Genomic DNA, 7698 nt, shown 5'->3' on the forward strand with positions numbered 1-7698 from the left:
AACGGACTTAGCGAGGTACGAAGAACGGGCCCCAGGTGTCCAGTAATGACAGGTGGAGGAAACAGGACATAACTGTTCTCAGACCTGGCTCTTTGTCTGGATTCATAAGCAGTCCGCACTAAATTGAGACAGCCATGTAAGGACTCCAATGTAGTTACTGCTGCTCTATTTCTTGAATCCTCAACAAATCTTGAGCCTGATAGAAATCCACTTAGGGTTTGAATGTGATCACAAAGTTCTCTAAGCAGTCTGTCATGTCACTGCTTCTCTTTGCATTTGTTCAATACATTTCAGCACATTATTAAAAATTGTCTAATGTCAGGTTCATTGCTACTTACTCCCAGCAGTAAAAACTGTACTTGAAAAGAGAACAGGATGACTTTGAATAGAGCTGAACAAGTCTTGCACGTGTATTTTCTGGTCTGAGAGTGACTTCCTGCTTAAAGAGGAAGTAATGGATACCGAAAGAATGTGTGTGTGTGTGTGTGTGTGTGTGTGTGTGTGTGTGTGTGTGTGTGTGTGTGTGTGTGTGTGTGTGTGTGTGTGTGTGTGTGTGTGAGAGAGACTAGAAATGTGTGTATGTGAAAGGAGAATGTAAGTGTGTGAGTGCCAGAATAAATTATGGTTTGTACGGCCCCTCATAGAGGAGATACCAGTGTGGCGAGGGGCGATGAAGGGCAAGAATTGACACTATTGTACAACTAGAATGAGAGCAGACTACGCCATCCCGTTTCTATTAACGGAGACATTCATACCCAAGATAGGGCACACAGGTTCGTTACCACTAAATATAATAAGAGACGTGGATATGAATACAAAATGTTTTTGTTTTTTATTTCACAACAATAATTAAAAGGTAGAAAACTTCAACTTCAACTCAACAGTTCAACCCACGAAGGAGGACAACAATGGGCGATTTACTGGCCACAGGGGTCGGACACAGAAGGTATAGACGTTCAAATAGGTTCACATCAAAAAGGCTTATGAACCTGGACCTAACATGGAGCAGCAAGGTGTTAAAGAAAATATGGAGCAAACAATACATATGAAAAAAGTTGATACTATTTTACAAACTGGAAGACACTTGAGTGCCGATATAAGAAAAGTGACCTGAAGCATTATCAAGATTTCTGTGCTCACCAGCTGAAATACATGTCAGCTCTTAATGCCACACGTACAGTTACACTTCATCTGCAAAAATATGAATTTCATCCCCCTTCTGGCAGCGACACACTATCAAGTGGAAAGTGACGGGCTTCACTGGAAACCGGCTACAGCCAAAGCATTCCTCACACAATGGACCACTCATTTAAACTTGTAGCACCTGATAAGCCCAAAATGTGGCACTCACAAGCTTATAGTCAATCTGTCAAAGTCCCTGGTCTTAACAGAGGACCAAACCTCGGTCTCGAAGAGGGGTCTCTCCTTCATCCCCACCCCGTCTAGCTGCAGAAGAAAAGAACTGTTAGCAAACATGCAGGCATATCATCGAAGACTTAAATTAGAGATGTTCTTTGAGGGCAAAAAGAACCGAATGATCAAAGTGCCATTTACTCACCCCTCGGATTGGGAGTCCGCGTTGTCCAGCCTGCCAATAGAAATAGCCAAAGTTATTAGGGTGGACAACTACGCCTTCAAGAATCTACATTGGGGCATGTGCGCGGACCCCAATCTGACCACTGGTGAAAATAAAGCCCTTAAAAAACTCTATAGTAACAACAACATAGTCAATAACCCTGTCGATAAAGGTAACGCTACGGTCATATTGGACAGAGTACAGTACGTTGGGGAGGGTCTCAGACAGCTGGCTGTAAAAGATCATTACCGTCCACTCGAAGGGCCAATTTATTTAGACACTGCAAAGAAAGGAAATGGTGTGCAAAAATGTCATCAACACGAAACAAAAAAAGTACCTTGCGGGCAAGGGCCCGCCCAGACCCAAGAGGTTTTACCTGCTACCTAAGATTCATAAAGAACCAAATAAATGGATCGTACCTTTTGAAGTCCCACCAGCAGGCCTATCGTCTCTGACTGTAACGGTGAAACTTACTTCACGGCGAAGTACGTAGAGCACTTCCTCAATCCTCTCTCCACCAGACATCCGAGCTACCTAAAGGATACATACGACTATCTCAAAGATCAGCAAACTTGAAATACCACAAAGTTCTCTAATTCACTATCGATATTGATAGTCTTTACACCAATATTGACACCCCGTCCAGTCTCAGGGCTGTAAAAACGTTTATGCAGAAATACCCTGACCCCCACAGACCTGATGAGAATCTCTTGAGACTGCTTGAGATCAATTTGACCAAAATTACTTTAATTTTTGAAGAACAAAATTCTACTTACAAGTCAAGGGAACGGCTATGGGGAAAGAGTTTACTCCATCTTATGCGAACATTTTCATGGCGGACTGGGAGCAAACGGCCCTTTCAGCCTCCGCCATTAAACACGTTCACATTTTTCAGGAACTTGGATGATATTTGTTTAAAATGTAAGAAATTAACTTAATTTATTTTCATTACTGTCACTTTTCCAGTGGGGCATGGGATATGCTTCCTCACCCTCAACATGTCACGGTTCATGAATCTGCTGTCTCTCTCTCGTCTCGTGTTGTGTCTGTGGGCGTGGTCACTGATCACTGCTGATCAGCAGCGCCAGCTGGTTCCAATTGTTTGTGTCTTTATATGTGCAGTGACTGGTGTCTCATGTTGTCAGATCGTTTGTGGTTCCCCGGTGTGTGTTCCTGCCCTGGTTGTCCCTCGCTGTCGTCTGGTTCCTGGTTCCTTGTTCTTCGTCGTGTTCGTTCTGGATTCTCCACTCAGCACTGGGATTACGGGCACCATCACGAGGATTCACCACACCTGGATTGAGCACGATCACCGTCTGTCCACCGAAGTCCCTGCGTCACCATACCATCCTGTTTGTGTCTGCCTGACCACCTGTGTGTGTGTGTGGACTGCCGGTTTTGACCGCGAACCTTGTCATCAAATAAAGAGCGTTTTGCACTTGCATCCTGAGCCTGTCTTTGTTACACAACAGGCTATGGAGTGTTTGTATGTTGCCGTCACAATTCACCAGTGTGAGTGCCCATAATTACCACCAGAGGGCACTCCACCCCGGACACATCACAAACTATATTTCCCATAATACTGCCAGGACTCCTCATTCCTGATTACATCCACCTGTGTCTCATTTACCTTGTTAGCTAACTCTGTCATTCACTGCAGTGTTAATTTTGACAGCAGATTTTGATTTAGTTTTAGTCATAGTCTTTTGACTAAAATGCCATTTAGTTTTAGTCATATTTTAGTCACCTCAATTGTTTTTAGTTTTAGTCTTAGTCTACAGGAGATTTAGTCGACTAAAATCGAATGAGTTTAGTTACATTGTAATACATTAAGCATTTAAGCATTACATAACCAACTGTCACTTGAACTGACATTTTGACATCATTTAGTTTTTGACATTAAAATCTATATAGTTTTTGTAACTTTGTATTTCTGTTTTAGTTAGTAGGCTATATCAGGTTAAGCTAAAGCTTCAAATTAGTTTGTCTATTTATTTTTTTAATTTCAGTTAACATTTATTTAATTTTATGGTATTAGTGAACTATTATAACCCAGATACTTTATTGAATCCGTGTCAAATCCTGGTCTTTCCTCCTGACTATGAATTAAATGGGAATGAAATTAAATACAGTTTATTGTGTGACCAAAAACTAATATATAATGCGTGACTTTCAATGATAAATAAGCTGGAAATACACCAGGACTCTTATTTTGAAATGTGCCTTACTATTGCAATTGCAGGAGCTCATTCAAGTTCAGATGAGGGAGATCAAATATGCATTGTTACAACCGTCTAAAACATATCACTATATAAACATCGTAAAGTAAACATTGTCATTATTCATCAGCATTAGTTCATAAACACTGGTCTGTCATAAATGTGTGTTATTGATTGATTGAGCCTCTCTGGAGCTGGATTGTGTGTGTGTGAGCCTGTAGGCCGTGTGTTTTCCAGAGGTTAGATCAGTTCAGATCAAATGTGTTCATCTGTGACACAGGACATCAGTTCTGACCCCATCTCTGCCCTAATCCACCCTCACTAACATTCTCCTCTCGTTTTTATTTGTTGACGAAAATGACAGTAAGTTTTCGTCATAGTTTTTGTCATCCAACACTAGTTTTTATTTAGTTATCGTCTCGTTTTCGTCAGTGGAAAAAGGTTGTTGACAAATTATTCGTCAACGAAATTAACACTGGATCACTGTGAAGTCTTGTCCTTGTTGTGTTCATTTGTTTAGACTGCCTGCCTGTGTTTTGACCTTGCCTGTACTTTTGACTATGATTGTGGATTACCCTCTTAATAAAGCTGCGTTTGGATCCTCAACCTTTGTCTCTCGGAGCAGTTCCGTTACAGTTGCCACTGTTTGATCCAATTTCCCCTGTTTCTAAGGGGGAAACGAGGTTAAAGTGCATCTAGCTTGTTTACAGATGGAAGCTCAGGAAAAACTGACGGGCTGTATTTGGAGCTAGAAACTATGAAAATTGTTGATGGTGCAGCCCGCTACCCCTCAAGTCACGAGTGATCCCCAGTAGCGGTTTCAGATTCAGTAACAAACACATTTGATGTTTGTAAATATACCAAGTTAGTACCTCATTTTGGGGACACAGAGGTTGACTCCAATTTTAGCGCCTTTGAACGTATTGCGACTTCGCTCTCTTGGCCAAAAGAAGTATGGACTCTTACTTCAATGCAGGGTGGTAGGTAAGGCACAAGAGGTATTTTCAACTTTACCTGTTGAGTAGACCTTAAAATACAAGACTAAATCTGCCAATTCTTTGTGCGTATGAATTAGTTCCTAAAGCCTAGTGTCTGTCCTGTCTCGTGTAGCACATGTGTTTTTTTATTTTGGACCATGTGCTCTTGTCTTTGTCTGATCCCACCCCTCTTGTTATCTTATTATTGGTTAATTTACCCCGCCTGTTCCCTCCTGATTATTTACCCTTAAGAAGTCCCCTCTTGTTTGCAGTCTGTTGTCGAATCGTAGTCTTTCGTCTCCTGTTTCCCTGGATGTTCTTTTCAAAGTAGTTTTTTGTGTATTTCTGGTTATACGTTTTCCCCCTCATGGGTTTTTGTTTTGTTATTATGTTTAGTTTGTTAATAAATTCCATCCTTCTCTGCATCTGAGTCCTCACTTCAGTTTTCCCTGGTTTTTACGTGACAGAACGGTCCGACCAATAGAGGACTCAGCAGAAGATGAGTAGCTTCCCCCTCCAACGCCAAGTATGCGAGCTTCCATTACATCCGTCAGCAGGGGCTGGCGTGAGGGACTTTGCCTACAGTCTCCTCATTAAGAATTCAGAACACAAATTCTGCTGTTTGAAAATACATACAATTCTGCCATAAAAACATTTAAAATGTTCAACATCGAATTCAGAACTATATAAAATGCCACATAATATTAAATTAATATACATTTTGCTAAATTACACTTGTCTATAATTCAAATTCAAATAGTTTTATCATATTATAAACTCCTTAGATCTACTCCATCTGTTTTGATCAGCCTTTTGCTCAAAATGTTGTTTTTTTATGAAACTTAAGAATGCATGAAGCGAATAAAACATTAAAAAAGGCTCTTTCTTTTGTTATATGTTCAGATGTTATAACACATACATGTTCAGCCATTCATACAGTATAAAGTACATGTGCCCTGTCATATATAGGCCTACTGCATTTATTTATATGACATTTAAAATAATCATAATGGCACAAAACCTTGAACAAAAAACTGCTGTCTCTTTAAGTCCATTTTATCATGGCATCACTGAAAACTAAATTAATATAGTAAATATTAATAATAGCCTACTAATAATATCTGTGATATATAAATAAATTAAATTATGAGCGTTCAAGAAGAGTGATATCATAAACTCACAAACAATATAACAGAAGTGGAACAAACCATTTATGGGTGTTTTTGCACTTTTGACTATCCCAATCCCAATATTGACAATCAACCTCTATGAATTTAAAGGGTTAGTTCACCCAAAAATGAAAATTCTGTCATTAATTACTTACCCTCATGTCGTTCGACACCCGTCAGACCTCCGTTCATCTTCAGACACAAATGAAGATATTTTAGTTGAAATCTGATGGCTCTGAAATGCCTCCATTGGCTCAATGGCACTTTACACTCTCAAGACCCTTAAAAGGTACAAAAGACGTCGTTACAAAGTCCATCTCACTACAGGGGTTCTAAAATAACTTTATTAATCAGCGACAATAGTTTTTTTGCGCAAAAAAACCCTAAATAACGACTTACATTGTGATGTAGATTTCAAAACACGGCATCATGAAGCTTCGAAGCGTTATGAATCAATGAGCCGAATCATGATTCGGATCGCGTGTCAAACCGCCAAACTGCTGAAATTTGGCGATTCAAACTGCTGAATCGACTCACTGATTCATAACGCTTCGAAGCTTAATGATGCCGTGTTTTGAAATCGTCATCACTATGTAAGTTGTTATTTAGGGTTTTTTTGCGCACAAAAACTATTGTTGCCGATTCATAAAGTTATTTTAGAACCACTGTAGTGAGATGGACTTTGTAACGACGTCTTTAGTACCTTTTAAGGGTCTTGAGAGTGTAGCGTGCCATTGTGCCAATGGAGGCCTTTCAGAGCCATCAGATTTACACTAAAATATCTTCATTTGTGTTCTGAAGATGAACGGAGGTCTTACGGGTGTCCAACCACATGAGGGTAAGTAATTAATGACAGAATTTTCATTTTTGGGTGACCTCCTCCTTGAACTGCCACCTTAACGTGGTGGAGGGGTTTGAGTACCCGAATGAACCTAGGAGCTATGTTGTCCGGGGCTATATGCCCCTGGTAGGGTCTCCCAAGGCAAACAGGTCCTAGGGGACGGGTCAGACTAAGAGCAGTTCAAAAAACCCTTATGATGACCAAAAAAAGGAGGACCGTGACGTCGCCCGGTAGGGCGCAGCCGGGGCCCCACCCTGGAGCCAGGCCTGGGGTTGGGGCTCGTATGCGACCGCCTGGTGGCCGGGCCTTCCCCCACGGGGTCCGGCCGGGCTCAGCCCAAAGGAGCGACGTGGGGACACCTTCCCGTGGGCCCACCACTCACAGGAAGGACCGTAAGGGGCCAGTGCAGAGAAGATCGAGCAGCAGTCGAAGGCAGGAGCCTAGACAACCCGATCCCTGGACACGGAAACTGGCTCTTGGGACATGGAATGTCACCTCACTGGCGGGGAAGGAGCCTGAGATTGTGCGTGAGGTTGAGAGGTTCCGACTAGAGATAGTCGGAATCACCTCTATGCACGGCTTGGGCTCTGGAACCACACTCCTCGAGAGAGGATGGACTCTTCACCACTCCGGAGTTGCCCATGGTGAGAGGCGGCGGGCTGGTGTGGGTTTGCTTATAGCCCCCCAGCTCTGCCGCCATGTGTTGGAGTTTACCCCGGTGAACGAAAGGGTCGTTTCCCTGCGGCTTCGGCTCAGGGATAGGTCTCTCACTGTTGTTTGTGCCTACGGGCCGAACGGCAGTGCAGAGTACCCGGCCTTTTTGGTGTCCCTGGGAGGGGTGCTGGAAAGTGCTCCGACTGGGGACTCCGTCGTTCTACTGGGGGACTTCAACGCCCACGTGGGCAATGACAGTGACACC

The sequence above is a fragment of the Gobio gobio genome, assembly GCF_949357685.1.
Source record: "Gobio gobio genome assembly, chromosome: 7".
In the NCBI taxonomy this organism is placed as follows: domain Eukaryota; kingdom Metazoa; phylum Chordata; class Actinopteri; order Cypriniformes; family Gobionidae; genus Gobio; species Gobio gobio.